Consider the following 18,890-nt stretch of genomic DNA (forward strand, 5'->3'; position numbering starts at 1 on the left):
CCACTATTCTAAGAGCTAGTAATTGCCAACATTTATTGAGCCTTCACTATGTACCTAGTACTAGCATGAATGAGCTAAATTAATTCTTTCTTTTTAAAATAAATTTATTTATTATATTTATTTATTTTTGGCTGCGTTGGGTCTTTGTTGCTGCAAGTGGGCTTTCTCTAGTTGCAGCGAGCGGGGGCTACTCTTCCTTGCGGTGTGCGTGCTTCTCGTTGCAGTGGCTTCTCTTGTTGAGAAGCACAGGCTCTAGGCGCACAGGCTTCAGTAGTTGTGGCACGTGGGTTCACTAGTTGTGGCTCACGGGCTCTAGAGCACAGGTTCAGTAGTTGTGGCGCACGGGCTTAGTTGCTCCGTGGCATGTGGGATCTTCCCAGACCAGGGATTGAACGCATGTCCCCTGCACTGGCAGGTGGATTCTTGACCACTGAGCCACAAGAGAAGTCCAATGAATGAGCTAAATTAATTCTCAATGCAATCTTCTGATAAAAATATTACGTACTGAGATACCTATATCACAGGTGGGCAAACTGACGCTCAGATGCTCAGAGAGTTTAGATAACCTATTCAAGGTTGTACAGCTTGAGTTGCAGGGCTGGGATTTGAGCCCAGACAGGTGCTAAAGCCCATCACACTAGGAGAACTGGCCACCAAGGTATAAGGGATTTAGGATTATTTTTTCCTTCCCCTCAACTTACCTTTGGAAAACTTATACAAAAACATATATATAAATTCTAATAAAGGAAATGCTATTTTACAGTCAAAATTATTCTAAGAAAGCACAAGGCCGGGGGAGGTGAATGGCTTTACTTCATAAGTAATTTAAATGATATATTGTTTTCTACATTGTACATCATTTTTTAATGAACTATTATGAGATATTATGCAAATGAAAAGTTATCAGCCTTCCGTAAATAACAAAAAAGTACCTCAAATATTTAATCAGTGATTTATAACTGCTCAAGTGATCCAAGAAGGTAATTTAGCCTCTTCCTTGAATTCTGTGTATTTGGACAACTAAAACATTGTTTGGTTTACATTCTAAAAAGCCAAAAGGTAGGTCACTACGACACATCCTTACTTGTTACACCTTGGCTGATATTTATCCTCATGTTATATGTCTGCAGGTCAAGGGACACATGCTCAAGACATTCAACTGCCCTGCCTTGAAGCTCATTTGTCCTGGTTCTCAATGAAGAAAACTAAATATTGCTCTGAAAATAAGACTGCCAAAATGTAGCCACCTTTCCACTGCTTCATATTGCCTGGTCTTCATTTCTTGCATTGCAGAAGTCACAAGCAACATATCCAACTATTTGGAACAGATAGAAGCATTTTCTTGAGTTTCTACTATTTGTCACAATACACAAAGTCTTTGAGAATTCTTGTCTTTCCATGTAGTAGGTATGTTCCCAGTTATAAGATGATGAGAGAGGGATTTACTCCAGAAAACTAATCCAGGGAGAAATCTCAGTTCTCATGCTCTGCCTCTTTGCAGACATGTTTCTATATCCAGGAAATATATGACCAGGGATCCCTAGACATAGGTGCTCTTCAGTCTTTAGCCACTACTTACACCAACACCTGGAAAGTGCCAAATCTATCCCCAGATCTCTCAAACCTCCCAGCAAGTTCCCTTACCCCTTACACTCCACACTCCAGCTATGCTGAGCTTTGCCATTCTGCAAAACCATTATGCTGCTGCTAGATTTGCTGCTGCCTCTGCCTGGAACACCTTTCCTTTCTTCTTTCTCCTCCTTTATTTGACCAATTCTTCTTCCTCAATCACCATCTCAGAGGTGCTTTCCTTGAGCACTCCCCACCCCACCTCAGGGATAGGTGACATCCTGTGGCTCCCCTAGTGCTCTATTTACTCTTAGCAGCAAACTGTTGTTGTGGCCTACTGTCTGTCCCCCTTGCTGGACTCTACCATCCTTGGGACAAAGAACTGTTTCTGCCTTGTCAAAATGTTCATCTTTTATTGTAGCCCAGTGCCTGGACTAGAATAGATGATAAATAACAATTACTTGTTGAAGGAAAGAATGACTGTCCTCATTTATCATTATCCTCTGTTTAGGGCTACATGCCTGTAGATGCATGTAGGAAAGAGGTATGTAGAAGTAAGTGATACAGGGACACAGATAAATTTTAAAAAGAGAGTGAGAGAACAAAAGCCTTACCTCCCCTCTACAGGAAAGAAGTATACTCATCAGGTGAAAACTGCCCTCCAAAAATAATCACTTCCCTCTTCATCTTTATTTCTATTCCTCCTCCTACACCACTACTTCACTGGTCCTTACCATATGCCCTCCTCCTTTCTCATCATTTTGTTTTTGCCATATCTTCTACGGCCAACTCCTGATCATTCTCACAACTTGCCTTTCTCTCTACTGTCTTCTAATGACCACTTTCATCTGATTCAAATTGTCTGTTTCTATTTAGATGTCAAAACAGCATGGAAATAATTTTGCAAATAAATGTGGTGTACAACACATGGCACACACTAATTTGTGCCTTACAACACTAACTATGATAACAAGATATATTTTCTAGGTATGCTGCCAGAGGACACATCCCTTGATAGCCTGCTCTGGTGTCCAGTAGGACTTATGTTCATGGTTCAATGGGATGGTAGCAAACAAACAAAAAAAACCCAGTCCTTAACAGCTATCACCCCAGGGCTCAGCAGAGAGGAAGCAGACAGAAATTCCCATCTCCCAGTCTTCCCCTGAAAGAGATATATTTGCATACTTTAAGAGGTGAAACCTGAGGGCCCACCTTCCAATCACCTTGAACCTAGCTGCTGACTGAGATCCTCCCATTTGGGACACTGACAGGTCTTGGCACATCCTCAACTAGGGGGAGCTATTAAAAATAAAATAGGCTGCTTGGACAATCATAAAGGTTTGAGAGACAACCAAGAGCTCAGACAGGGGGGAACCATTAGATTCATCTCCTGGGCTTCCCTGGTGGCGCAGTGGTTGAGAATCTGCCTGCCAATGCAGGGGACACAGGTTCGAGCCCTGGTCTGGGAAGATCCCACATTCCGCAGAGCAACTAGGCCCGTGTGCCACAACTACTGAGCCTGTGCATCTGGAGCCTGTGCCCCGCAACAAGAGAGGCCGCGATAGTGAAAGGCCCACGTACCGCGATGAAGAGTTGCCCCCGCTTGCCGCAACTAGAGAAAGCCCTCGCACAAAACGAAGACCCAACAAAACCAAAAATAAATAAGTAAATAAATAAAAAATCCTTCCCTCTGGAAAAAAAAAAAAAAGATTCATCTCCTACATAAGACCACTACTTCAAGACTGGGAGACGTGGCTGTTTTATCTAATGCACAGAAACCAACACAGAGAATCAAGAAAAATGAAGAAACAAAGGAACATACTTCAAACAAAAGAACAGGATAAAGTCTCAGAAAAAAAAATGTTAACGAAATGACGATTTAGCTGATAAAGAATTTAAGATAATGATCACAAAGGTGATTGCTGAGGTCAGGAAAGTAATGCATGAATAAGGTGAGAATTTCAAAAAAGAGACTGAAAATATTTAAAAGTTCCAAACAGAAACACAGAACTGAAGATTATAATAACTGAACTGAAAAATTCTACAGAGCGGTTCAATAGTAGACTAGATGAAATGAAGAAAAGGTCAGTGAACTTGACGACCGGGCAGTGGCAATCATCCAATTAGAGGAGCAAAAAAGAAAAAACAAAGAAAAAGAGTGAAGATAGCTTAAGGGACTTACAGGACAACACAAGCAGACCAATATTCACACTATAGTGATCCCAGAAGGAGAAAAGATAGAGGGGCAGAAAACTACTTACTGAAAGAAATAACGGCTGAAGACTTCCCTAATCTGGGGAAAGATCTCAAGTAAAAAACCTAACGAAACACCTCAAGCAAAAAAAAAGAACAAACTAAGCCCAAGTTAGTAGAAGGAAGGAAATAACAAAGGTCAGAGCAGAAATCAATAAAATAGAAATTAAAAAACAATATAAAAGATCAATGAAACTAAGAGCTGTTTTTTAGAAAAGATAAAACAGACAAACCTTTAGCTAGAGTTACCAAGAAAAAAGAGAGAAGATGCAAATAAATAAAAAGAGAAATGAAAAAGGAGACATTACAACCAGTACCACAGAAATACAAACAATCATAAGAAACTACTATGAGCAATTATATGGCAAAAAATTAGACACTCTAGGAGGAATGGATAAATTCCTAGAAATATACAACCTACCAAGACTGAATCATGAAGAAATAGAAAATCTGAATAGACTGATTACTAATAAGGAGATTGAATCAGTAATTAAAAACCTCCCAACAAACAAAAGTCCAAGACTAGATGAATTCTACCATTTAGAGAAGAGTTAACATTTATCCCTCTCAAACTATTCCTGAAAATTGCAGAGGAAGGAACACTTCTGAACTCATTCCATGAGGCCAGCATCACCCTGATAACAAAACCAGACAAAGATCACAATAAAAAGAGAATTATAGGCCAATATCACTGATAAACATAGATGTGAAAATCCTTAACAAAATATTAGCAAACTAAATTCAACAATACATTAAAAGGATCATACACCATGATTAAGTGGGATTTATCCCAGGGATAAAAGGATGGTTCAATATCCACAGATTAATCAATGATACACCACATTAACAAATTGAAGAATAAAAACCATATGATCATCTCAATAGATACAGAAAAAGCATTTGACAAAATTCAACATCCATGTATGATTAAAAAACTCTCAACAAAGAGGATATAAAAGAAATGTACCTCAACATAATAAAGACCATACATGACAAGTCCACAGCTAACATTATACTCAATGGTGAAAAGCTAAAAGCTTTTCCTCTAAGATCAGGAACAATATAAAGATGCCCACTCTCACCACTTTAACCAACACAGTATTGGAAGTCCTAGTCAAATAAATTTGGCAAGAAAAATAAATAAAAGACATCCAGATCAGAAAGGAAAAAAGTAAAACTGCCTCCATTTGTAGATGGCATGATATTACATATAGAAAACCCAAAATAATCTATCAAAAAATTATTAGAATGAAAAATTCAGTAAAGTTGCAGGATACAAAATCAATAAACAAAAATCAGTTGTGTTTCAATACACTAATAATGAACTATCAGAGAAATTAGGAAAATGATCCCAGTTACAACTGCATCAAAAAGACTAAAATATCTATAAATAAATTTAACCAAGGAGGTGAAAGACTAAACACTGAAAAGTATAAAATATTGATGAAAGAAACTGAAAAAGAAACAAATAAATGGTAAGATATTTCCTGCTTATGGGCTGTAATAATTAATATTGTTTAAATGTCCATACTGTCAAAGCAATCTACAGATTCAATGCAATTTCTATCAAAATTCCAATGGCATTGTTTTCACAGAAATAAAACAATCCTACAATTCATATAAAATCACAAAAGACCTTGAATAGCCAAAGTAATCTTGAGAAAGAAGAACAAAGCTGGAGGAATCACATTTCCTGATTTTAAACTATATTACAAAGCTATAGTAATCAATACACTATGGTACTGGCATAAAAACAGACACATAGATTAATCGAATAGAACAGAAAGCCCAGAAATTAACCCATACCTATACGGTCAGTTAATTTATAACAAAAGACCCAAGAATGTACAGTGGGGAAAGGACTATCTCCTCAATAAATGGTTATGGGGAAACTGGAAGCCACATGCTACTGGACCACTATACACAAAAATTAACTCAAAATGGATTAAACTTGTACGTAAGACCTGAAATCATAAACCTCTTGGAAGAAAACAGGCATTAAGCTCCTTGACATATGCCTTGGTGATGATTTTTTGGATTTGACACCAAAAGCAAAGGCAACAAAAGCAAAAATAAACAAATGGGACTATATCAAACAAAAAAGCTGCACAGCAAGTGAAATCATCAACAAAATGAAAAGGTAACCTTCCAAATGGGAGAAAATATTTCCAAGTCATATATCAGATAAGAGGTTGATATCCAAAATGTATAAAGAATTCATACAACTCAATAGCAAAAAGCCAAATAATCCAATATAAAAATGGAGTAGACATTTTTCCAGAGAAGACATACAGATGGTCAACAGACACATGAAAGATGCTCAACATCACTAATCATCAGGGAAATGCAAATCAAAACCACAATGAGAGATCACCTCACACCTGTCAGAATGGCTATGATCAAAAAGACAACAAATAACAAGTGTTGGTGAGGATGTGGAGAAAAGGGAACCCTCATGCACTGTTGGTGGGAATGTAAATTGGTGCAGCCTCTATGGAAAACAGTATGGAGGTTCCTCAAAAAATTAAAAACAGAACGATCATATTATGCAGCAGTTCCACTCCTGGGTATTTATCCAAAGGAAATGAAAAAACTAGCTCAAAAGATATACGTACCCTCATGTTCACTGCAGCATTATTATTTTTTTTTGAGTAATTTTATTTTATTTTATTTTTTGCACATCTTTATTGGAGTATAATTGCTTTACAATGTTGTGTTAGTTTCTGCTGTACAACAAAGTGAATCAGCTATATGTATACATATAACTCCATATCCCCACTGTCTTGAGCTTCCCTCCCACCCTCCATATCCCATCCCTCTAGATCATCACAAAGCACCGAGCTGATCTCCCTGTGCTATGCAGCTGCTTCCCACTAGCCACCCATTTTACATTTGGTAGTGTATATATGTCAATGTTACTCTCTCACTTTGTCCCAGCTTCCCCTTCCCCCACTGTGCCCTCAAGTCTGTTCTCTACATCTGCGTCATTATTCTTGCCCAGACACTAGGTTCATCAGTACCATTTTTTTTTTAGATTCCATATATATGTGTTAGCATATGGTATTTGTTTTTCTCTTTCTGACTTACTGGACTCTGTATGACAGACTCTAGGTCCATCAACTGCAGCATTATTTACAATAGCCAAAACATGGAAAGAACCTATCTATTTATCCAGAGATAAATGGATAAAGTGTGGCATATATACACAATGGGATATTACTCAGCCATAAAAAGTGAGGAAATCATGCTATTTTCAACAACATGGATGGACCTTGAGGGTATTATGTTAAGTGAAAAAAGTCAGAGAAAAACAAATACTGACGATCTCATTTATATGTGGAATCTTTTTTTTTTTTTTAATATGTGGAATCTTAAAAAACAAAACAGAACTCAGAGATACAGAGAACAGATTTGTGGTTGAGGGGGTAGGGTGGAGGTGCAAAATGGGTGAAGGAGGTGAAAAGGTGCAAACTTCCAATTATAAAACAGATGAGTCCTGGGGGTTTAAAGAACAGCCAGGTGACTAGAGTTAACAATACTGTATTGTATATTTGAAAGTTCCTAAGACAGTAGATCTTAAAAGTTTTCATCACAAGAGAAAAAAAATTTGTAACTACGTTTGGTGATAGAGGTTAACTGGACTCATTGTGCTGAGCTTTTGCAATATTACACATATCAAATTATTATTTTGTACACCTGAAACGAATATATATGTCAATTATGTCTCAATATAAACAAAAACAACGAATTTCTATTTTACCTTCTCTGCGTTTTGAACAAAATCCTGAAATAATTGGGCAACAACCGGATTTAATACTTCAGTGTTTTCTCTCCAGTTCTTCCTTCAGTCTAGTCCTCGCTGGTGATTCCTGCGTAGGTTCTGGAAAAACTATGGCGGCAGCAGCAGCTTCCCTACTCACTCTCAGAGTCTGCCCAGCTGGGCTGATTTCAGGATGATCTGAGGCTCCGCCCCTGCCCCGCCCACACAAGCCTGAAGTGTTGGAATTTTCCCACTGAAGCCCGTGGAAGGGGGATGTGGGCCACTCACCAGGCTCCAGAGTGCACTGCCGGTGCTGACCACCAGGCTCTACAGCCAAGCAACCACGGGGAGATTACAAAGAAGTCAAAACCACACCAAAACCCAGTAGGAGGCAAAGCCAAATTTCCAACCACAGATCCTGGACATCCTTTTTGCCATTGCCCGAACTTAAGCAAGTAAAAAAATTAACTTAAAAAATAATAAATATGTATTAAGCTACTACAATGTCTAGGAACTGTTGTACGAACTTGAAATACAGCAGTGAACAAATTAGACAAATTCCCTGGCCTCCTGGATTTTACATTCTAGTGGTGAGACAGAAGGGAAAAAAAAAATCAGTGAACAAGTAGTTGTAATATAATATTAAAACTTTTCTTAAGAAAACTAAAGAGGGCAATAGGATAGAGCAAGATGAGAACGGTCAACCTATTTTAGATGGGATGGTCAGGAAAGACCTCTTTGAGAAGGTGACATTTGAGCAGAGATCTGAATGGAGTGAGGTAATGACCTTGTAGCCAGCTGAGTGAATGGGAGCAGTTGCAAAGGCTTTGAGTCGTAAATATCCTTGGCAGGTTGAGGAGCAACAAGGAAGTCAAAGTGGGGGGACAGAGCAGACAGTGGTAGGCAATGGGGTTGGAGGGGTAGCCAGAGAGGACTCTCAACCCTCACTGTGCCTCTGAAACAGCTGGGGAACTTTAAAAATTCACAGATGCTAGGTCCTGATCCCAGAGATCTGATTTCAGTTGATTTACGATGGCACCAACAACAGTAATTTGTCAATACTCCCCAGGTGATTCTAATGTGCAGACATGCTTGAGAACCACTGATGTGGGGCCTTGTACCAAATGTGATGGGAAGGCGTAGTAGGTTTGAGCAGGGAAGGGAAATGATCTGATTTACATTTTTAAAGGATCATTCTGGCTGCTGGGCAGCACAAGAAAGCAAGTAAGGGGACAAGAGAAGAAAATGAGAATCCCAAATAGAAGGCTATTGGAACAGTCCTGGTGAAAAAGATTATGGTGATGAGGGTGGTGGAGGTGGAAGTGGTGAGAAATTGTCATATCTGTGATATATTACGAATGTAATGCCAACGGGATTTGCTGGTAGATTGGATGTGGGATATGAAAGAAAGAAGACTTAATGATGACTCAAAAATGTTTTGGGTCTGAGGATCCAAATTTATGGTGTTAGTGAAGTGGGGTCCATCAGTGGTGGGATGGGAAGAAAAGAGTAAGTTTGGTGGGAGAAATCAGAAGTTGATGTGAAAATAATTACAAAAATAGTGTTATCAACACTTTTCTATATCTTTGCCTTCTTCCTTTCTCTACTTAACTTTCATTTGGCCCTATCCTAACTCCCACCCTGCCTAAACTTCATACTGTCTCATCTCTTTCGTGAATCCAAAGCTCAAAATGTCTCCCTACAAACCCCGCTACACTGTTGGTGGGAATGTAAATTGGTGTAGCCACTATGGAAAACAGTGTGGAGCTTCCTTAAAAAACTAAAAACAGAATTACCATATGACCCAGCAATCCCACTCCTGGGCATATATCCAGAGAAAACTCTAATTCAAAAAGACACATGCACCCCAATGTTCATAGCAGCAATATTTACAATAGTCAAGACATGGAAGCAACCTAAGTGTCCAGCAACAGATGAATGGATAAAGAAGAAGTGGTATATATACACAATGGAATACTACTCAGCCATAATAAAAAGAATAAAATAATGGCATTTGCAGCAACATGGATGGACCTAGAAATGATCATACTAAGTGAAGTAAGTCAGACAGAGAGAGACAAACACCATACTATAAAATGACACAAATGAACTTATTTACGAAACAGAAACAGCCTCACAGACATAGAAAACAAACTTATGGTTCAAAAGGGAAAGAGGGTGGGGGAGGGATAAATTAGGAGTTTGGGATTAGCAGATACAAACTACTAGATATAAAATAGATAAACAAAAAGGTCCTACTGTATAGCACAAGGAACTATATTCAGTATCCTGTAATAAACCATAATGGAAAAGAATATAGAATGGAATATGTATAAATATGCAGAATCACTTTGCTATACACCAGAAACTAACACAACATTGTAAATCAACTATACTTCAGTTTAAGAAAAAGTTTCCCTACATTAATATTATATCACTATAAAATAATGTACCTATATAGATATTCTAAAGATCTGAGGAAAGACGTATCTGGCTACGCCTATAGCTCCTGGAAAAGACATTTCAAGCATATCCACGGGAAAGTTTTCGCTCTTGTCAATGTACTCCTGGGTGCAAGTTGGCAGTTAAAATTTGGTTTAGTCAAGTTTCTGAGAAGGAGTGGTCCCTGAAGCTTTTAAGGGTCAGGTCAACTGAATTTCAAGAAGTACCCAATCTTCTCTGTTAGTGTTGTTGCATATAAAATGATTGCATAACTTAGATTTTGCAAAAATGAGATGCATTTCTTTATATATTAATAAACAAGGCTCATTAGATGTTCCTTTCACTTAAAGAAAATGTTAAATATCCCCATTTTTTAGAGAAGACTTGAACTTCTGACCCCTCTTCTCATTTTAACATGAGGTTTTCAGATTTCTAAAAAGCAATATTGAATGTTTTAAGTTTTTCTAGTGGCTGATTTCCAGTCTGGAATTAATTTGGCCTGTCTATTTGAAATTACTCTTCTGTCTGCAAAATATGTTAGAATAACTTTCCTTTCATTAACTCCAAAATGGCACTGGATGACAACAGCTTTAGCAATACTCATTTCTCTAAAAAAAAAAAAAAAAGAGTTATACTACTTAAATTAAGAGAAAATATATCTTTATCAAATTTTCTTTAGCAAAACCAAAAATAATTTAAAGCTGAAAAATAAAAGAAAGACTTTAAAGGGAATTTTTAAAATAATAAAATATAAAGACTAAATGAAGATTAAAATCATTTTATAGATGTATAATAATAGGACAGCTAGCTATAAATATCACTTTTCATGTTCTATAGATGGTACCAACCAAACCTTCTTAGTTAAACAAAAGTTAGAGATGTCACGACCAATGATTAGACTAAATTATTTCAGAAGCAAGGTAGAGACCCACCATTCTGGATTTTTAACTTAATGGGAGGGGAAAAATAAACAAGGTGTCATAATAATGCTAGTGATAAGAGTTTGCTTTTATGTACCAAAATATTGATGAAAGAAGCTCTTCAAATATTAAAAAAGGATTGCATGTATGTAATGAAAACCAAACAAGCAAACAAACAATGTCTATCTCAGAAAAACTGACTCAGATATGAGGAAGTTGGGGCTACAAATGAAGCTTCAAGAGAAGAGAAAGTCAAAGAGGAACATATAAGCTCCTTTTGACTCAGGGAAGAAAAAGATCAGAAACATATTTTTCCTTTTATGACACTGAGCTTCTGAACAGTGTTTTCCTTGCCAGAAAAACTGAAAGCAAAGGAAAAAGCATTTTAAAGTGACAAAAAATTTCCCAGCAATGTTATAGAGTAGACTGATCCCATATATACAGCAATATTTTCTTGAAGACAAAAATTCATCTTGTGCTAATAAATTTACTGCTTTATTTTTATGCTAAATTTCTGTGCCTTTAGTTTCAATGCTTTTGAAGCATTGCTCAATTACATAAGTTGTAAAAGCAATTGTTAATGTGAAAAATTAATGATGTTTATAAAATTATGTTGATATACACTGAGGCAAGCTCAATTTTTTATAAAAATGTAATAGCTTACTAAACCTTTCTTATAAATACATTTATTCAAAACATGTAAAGGTCTAATTTATCTTAATGGTGTTAAGGCAATATTAACTTGATCATCTACATAATACTAACTTGAACAGTGAATTTTTTTCTGTTTCAATCTTTTAATTTTTAAGAAAATTATTGAGATTTAATTGACATATAACATTGTATTAGTTCAAGGTATACAAGGTATACATTGTATATACTACAATATACTAATAACACTGTATTAGTTCAAGGTATACAACATAACTATTTGATGTAGGTATATATTGTGAAATGATTACCACAATAAGTTTAACATCCACAATTTTTTTTCTTGTGATGAGAACTTTTAAGATCTACTCTCTTAGTAACTTTCAAATATACAATAGTGTATTATTAACTATAGTCACCATGCTGTACAATACATCCTCTGATGTCTCTTTGATAAGGGCACTAATCTCATTCCTGAGGGTTTCAGCCTCATGACCTAACTACCTCCCCAAATCCCCACCTCCTAAATAGCATCACATTTGGGATCAGGATTTCAACTTATGAACTGGGGGTGAGGGGACACAAACATTCAGACCATAGCAGTGCTAGAATTGACAGAAGTTAGAGACTCAGAATAGAGGAGTCTAGGGAAGAAGCCAGAATGACTATGTGGTTTCTGAGAAATTGATTCTGGCCACTGAATTAGGGTAAAATCGTTTTTAATGGGAAACTGAAGAGTTTCATTTTGAAATTTTCCAAATTTAATTCACCTGTTGTACATCTGACTAGCAACCTGAAACAAAGGTCCGAGGTTTAGCAGAGAGCTAGGAATTGGATTTGTATCAGAGAAATGTTCACCAAAGAGAAAAAGATTTAAAAATAGTGGGTACAGTAAAGATTGCCCAAAAAAATATGGAAAAAAAAAAAAAAGAGCTAAGGATACAGCCCTTAAAGACCACATAAAAAGGGGAGATTAGATGAAGGAACTATAAAAATGTATTGGAATCATCAAAGAATTGACTGCCCAAAGAGAGCTGTGCTCTGAAACACTGGAACCCAAAGAAGGAATCCAAAGAAAGAATGATTTCAACCTACAGGGGATGGATGGTGTGCTGCTTCACTTTATGTCAACTCCATTGGGCTACAGGATGCCCAGATAATTGGTAAAACACTATTTCTGGATGTGTCTGTGAGGGTGTTTCTGGAAGCGATTAGCATTTGAAATGGTAGACTGAGTAAAGGAGATTGTGCTCTCCCGTGCAGGAGGGCATCACCCAATCCATTAAGGGTCTGAATAGAACAAAAAGGCAGTGGAAGGGAATCTGCTCTCTTTGCCTGAGCCTGGACATCCACATCCTCCTGCCCTCAGTCATGGGGGCTCCTGGTTTTTAGGCTTCTGACTTGTGCTGAATTATAGCATGGGATTTCCTAGTTCTCCAGCTGGCTGTCAGCAGACCAAGGGCCTTCTCAGCCTCTATAATTGCATGAGCCAATCCCTATAATAAATCATATATATATAAAAATATATGTATATATATGTACATGATACATAATCATGAAATCATTATATATATATTGGTTTTGTTTCTCTGGAGAACTCTGACCAATACAAGGGGTCTTCTGAGAAGGGCGAGATGGAGGCTTGCTGGAGAAATTTGTGAATCTCTCTAAATCCCCACACAAAACAGAGTAATAGAACAAAGAGGGGTGGGAGGGAGAGAGAGAGAGAACATTGATAAAAAGGAATCCTCCAGAAACAGTAGGGGTGGGGCAGGTCTCTCTCTTTCCTCTCTCCCCGTCCCCCAGCAGCCTGACCCTGCAGGTAAGTGGTTTTAGGAAAGCAGCAGAGGCAGAGGAGATCTGACAGTCCTGAGCTGGGAAACTGGAAGCAGGCCACCGGGAATCACACCCAGAAGAATCACATGCCAAGTGGGACACCACACAACCTACGGGGGATCCACATGCTCTCGTTAGGAGTATGTGCAGAAAGGCTCGGCGCCCCATGAGGGCAGCAAGGAAGAGGGCAGGCAGGGCAGGAAGGGGGTGATCTGAGCCATCGAGACCAAGGCTCTCGGAATCCTCAACTGAAACTTCCAGATGAACAAAGCAGCGTCCTGAGATAACACACTGAGAACAGAATCTGGGAGCAGAAGAGAGGCCACATTTTTTAATGCCTGGCAACAGCCATGAGGCCAGGAAAGCTTTCCTGGACCACTCCCACCTCTTACAAAGGAACTAAAAAGACAGGAAAGCTCAGCACATTTTGCCTTGAGTAACACAGAGGATGGTGTTGGGATCCCATGCAAATATAAGAAAAAAGGAGGAATGGCCCAAGTCATATACTGGGACGACTACCACATCCCAGGAAAAAATACGTGGGTCCTAGAACAACTGATGACTGTAATCTAATATTTCAAAATGAGATAAAATAAATTCAGGAAATGGGAGAAGCTATGAAGGAACAGCATAACACTCACAAATGGTGCACCGAGAACACAGAAGGGTATGAACACAGAGGTGGCAAAGCTCACAGGCTACCAAGCAGAAGAGAAAGGGCACAGAAATGGCAGAGAGGGACCCTGGAGACAAATGTCACAGAAGTCACCGTTTACAACCCCGTTCTCACTTAGAGAACAAATAGGGGCTAAGATCCCTAGCTACTGAAACCTCTGTGGCTCTGTCTTGGATTCGCCCCTGCCTGCCTTTGCCTGTCCCCACCTACAGCATTATGTAGTCTCTTCTGTATCATCCCTTAGGTGTTCCTTCTTGTCTCACATACTCTCCCTAACACTCTCAGAGCCATTCTCTATGCACGTGTCTGGTATTATTACTTTCACCAACAAAGCCCATGGTGTCCATGCTCTACAAAGAATGAAGAGTCTTAACCTCGACATCCTTGTTGCTCCCTCAAAATCCTTCACCCCACTCCAAGCAGTAAGTAATAATTCAGACTTTGGCTACAGAAGTGACACTTGGCAACTGACAGTTTCTCTTAGCAAATGATCACAGGATAAATGGAATAAATGCGACGTGGATGGAGTCAACTGGCAGATGATGTAGGTTTTATTTATTTTAAACATCTTTATTGGAATATAATTGCTTTACAATGGTGTGTTAGTTTCTGCTTTATAACAAAGTGAATCAGTTATACATATACATATGTCCCCATATCTCTTCCCTCTTGCGTCTCCCTCCCTCCCACCCTCCCTATCCCACCCCTCTAGGTGGTCACAAAGCACCGAGCTGATCTCCCTGTGCTACGTGGTTGTTTCCCACTAGCTAGCTATTTTACGTTTGGTAGTGTATATATGTCCATGCCACTGTCTCACTTTGTCCCAGCTTACCATTCCCCCTCCCCGTATCCTCAAGTCCATTCTCTAGTAGGTCTGTGTTTTTGTTCCCATCTTGCCCCTGGATTCTTCATGACTGTTTTGGGTTTTTTTTTTTTTAGATTCCATATATATGTGTTAGCATATGGTATTTGTTTTTCTCTTTCTGACTTACTTCACTCTGTATGACAGACTCTAGGTCCATCCACCTCACTACAAATAACTCAATTTCATTTCTTTTTATGTCTGAGTAATATTCCATTGTATATATGTGCTACATCTTCTTTATCCATTCATCCGATGATGGACCCTTAGGTTGCTTCCATGTCCTGGCTATTGTAAATAGAGCTGCAATGAACATTTTGGTACATGACTCTTTTTGAATTATGGTTTTCTCAGGGTATATGTCCAGTAGTGGGATTGCTGGGCCATATGGTAGTTCTATTTTTAGTTTTTTAAGGAACCTCCATACTGTTCTCCATAGTGGTTGTATCAATTTACATTCCCACCAACAGTGCAAGAGGGTTCCCTTTTCTCCACACCCTTCCAGCAATTTTTGTAGATTTTTTGATGATGGCCATTCTGATCGGTGTGAGATGACATCTCATTGTAGTTTTGATTTGCATTTCTTTAATGATTAATGATGTTGAGCATTCTTTCATGTGTTTGTTGGCAATCTGTACATCTTCTTTGGAGAAATGTCTTTGTAGGTCTTCCGCCCATTTTTGGATTGGGTTGTTTGTTGTTTTGATATTGAGCTGCATGGAATATCTTTTTCCATCCCCTCACTTTCAGTCTGTATGTGTCCCTAGGCCTGAGGTGGGTCTCTTGTAGACAGCATATATATGGGTCTTGTTTTTGTATCCATTCAGCCAGTCTATGTCTTTTGGCTGGAGCATTTAATCCATTTACATTTAAGGTAATTATCGATATGTATCTTCCTATTACCATTTTCTTAACTGTTTTGGGTTTGTTATTGTAGGTCTTCTCCTTCTCTGGTGTTTCCTGCCTAGAGAGGTTCCTTTAGCATTTGTTGTAAAGCTGGTTTGGTGGTGCTGAATTTTCTTAGCTTTTGCTTGTCTGTAAAGGTTTTAATTTCTCCGTCAAATCTGAATGAGATCCTTGCTGGGTAGAGTAATCTTGGTTGTGGGTTTTTCTCCTTCATCACTTTAAATATGTCCTGCCGCTCCCTTCTGGCTTGCAGAGTTTCTGCTGAAAGATCAGCTGTTAACCTTATGGGGATGAGGAGGGGTTTAAAACTCTCTTTCATGTATGTTGAATTGACCTTAAGTAAGCAATAATTGGAATAATTGAAGTCCAAATATCATGTGTATCACAAGTAGCCATATTTAGCCACTTGCGATGTCATGACAATGACAATCAGAGAGAGTGGTGGCATTATAAAGTTCCAGGGACACCAGTAATTCCAGAGGGAAGCATTTCTTCCCTGGGATCTCCTCTCTTTTCTGCTCACTGTACAGCCTCCCAGCAGCCTGAATTTCACAAGGTAGAACACTCCATTGTCAAAATGTGGTACCATGTTAAAAAGGCCAAGAGAAGTCACTGGGGGAAAAAAACATTTTTCAGCAAGCAAGGAATAATGCTGTGATTCTTTTTAAGTAAGAAACATCTCTGATTTTGTAAACCAGATGATAGAAATCTTAATTCCCCTATCCCTCTCTGCCCTATCCTTTATTTTTAAAGTTTCACTCTGAATTTTTCTCTTCATTAGTGATATTAAAACCACCTTGAGACTTGGAAAGCTATGATGATTTAATTAGCACATAACTGAACTTAATATCTAAACCAAGAATTTCTAAAGCCTGACGGATTTTATTCCAAAGATGACAGTCCATGCTCCCAAACAGTTCTCTGCCACCGTGTGGATAAGAGCCTGACCTCTGAGGATTAAAGTTGGCGATGATGAACTTCCAACTCTGCTCATAAAAGTCTAAGTAAAGTTCAGGTAACATGATCCAACACCAATAAAATGAGATGGCATTTCTGATCACATCGCAGAAGCTGGGCAGGACCGTTCAAGGTTCCCTGTATGCAGGCTGCAACAGTACACACTGCAGATGTTAACGTACAAGCAAGAAGAAACCCATCAATTTTAATTTAGTGGAATAAAAAATTGTGAGAATGGCACCAAAATCCAAACCAGACAATGGCTCAGTTAGTGGAGGTGGGGGTCAAGTGCAATCAGGATGGTTTAAAATAGTTCATTTTCTATATAAAGAAATGTTGATGTGTGGAGAATGCCAGTGCTGACAGCCTGTTTCTATAGTAATATCCTAATAGCTTGGACACCTCCTGGAGAAATTATTTCTCTTTCTGCTCTAGCTGGTGGTATATGAAACCAATCACGTCCAAAATAAAACACTGAGAACAGCACAAAATGTAAGCGCAGAGAGAAGAAATGTTATATGGCTACCTCCTGATCCCAAGGAAGAACTAGAAAATTGAGCTTGTTTTTTGCATCAACTTTTGTCCACTGATTTGCAGAGAAGAACCAAAAAAACCTCCTTTCTTCCTTTTTCTGTTGTTAGTGAATTTCAGAAAAGGACAAATACTGCCAACAAGAGCTGAGAACAGAGAGCTGTCCTAGGTGAATGATTACCAAAGGCTCGTTTTCCCTCTCTTAGTCTCCCTTCTAGGTTAGATCTTGAGATTTTTTTTTTTGTTCAGAAGCTCTGTTTGTAAAGTTCAGTAATTATTTTAAGAAGAATAGCTTCTTAACCTAATATAAATTAATAAAAACATTATTAATACATATAATATCCCTCACTGTTGTTTAAATTAACTGAACTCCATTTTGAGTCCTTCAGTTTCATTAAATCAGAATTCTGCTAGCAACAAAGCTTCTCCCAAAATAAGTATGGTGAGGACAGTTGCTGCAGGTGAAAAGTCAGGGGAATGCCCCTCCACCAAAAGACTTTATTTTGTGTTTCAATTTAATTAAAGCCAATTCCTGTTTTCAACCGCCCTGAGACACCCAGAATTTTTGGAATAATCTTACTGTTTAGTACTCCACGGGGAGCCCAGAGAGAGTGCAAAGCTGGGGGTTGAGGTGGGACACTGTTTTCTTTTCTTTCCTTTTTTTTTGTTTTAATTAAAAGTCCAGCAAAATTTTATTTAGAGGTAAACAGAAAATTCACAGATATTATCATTTATTTTCTGCATTGGTATAAATTTTTACATTCCTGTGTAAAAGAGAATTACTCTGTTGTACTATAGAACTATTTCACTTCTTTTTTTCCTTAACTTTTTTAAAAAAATTATTTATTTATTTATTTATTTGTTTGCATTGGGTCTTCGTTGCTGCGCGTGGGCTTTTCTCTAGTTGAGGTGAGCGGGGGCTACTCTTTGTTGTGGTGCGCGGGCTTCTCATTGCGGTGGCTTCTCTTGTGGAGCACGGGCTCTAGGTGTTCACAGGCTTCAGTAGTTGTGGCACGCGGGCTCAGTAGTTGTGTCTTGCGGACTCTAGAGTGCAGGCTCAGTAGCTGTGGCGCACGGGTTTAGTTGCTCCGCGGCACGTGGGATCTTCCCGGACCAGGGCTCGAACCCGTGTCCCCCTGCATTGGCAGGCGGATTCTTAACCGCTGAGCCACCAGGGAAGTCCCAAGAACGATTTCATTTCTAATCGCAGCATGACAGACAATAGCTCCTGCAGATATTCTGACTCCATCTGGCTGTGACAGGGATTTTTCCAGGTTCCTCTTGGATTTTCAGATCATCATGTACCCAGGTTTCTTCAAAGGGGAATTTTTAAATAAAAATTTCTGAGTACTCTGATTCCACTTTTAAAGCAAACTTTACTCTCAGGGAACCATAATGTTTACACTGAACTTAGCAGAGCCTTCTCATCCTTGGTCAGGAAAGTATCATGATGGAATCCATCCAGCCTTGTGGGAGGTCCTTGAGGCTGCTGAGGTCGTTGGTGTCTGTTGAATGGCTTGTGGAAGT

This window comes from Eschrichtius robustus, chromosome 9 (genome assembly GCF_028021215.1).
Source record: "Eschrichtius robustus isolate mEscRob2 chromosome 9, mEscRob2.pri, whole genome shotgun sequence".
NCBI lineage: Eukaryota > Metazoa > Chordata > Mammalia > Artiodactyla > Eschrichtiidae > Eschrichtius > Eschrichtius robustus.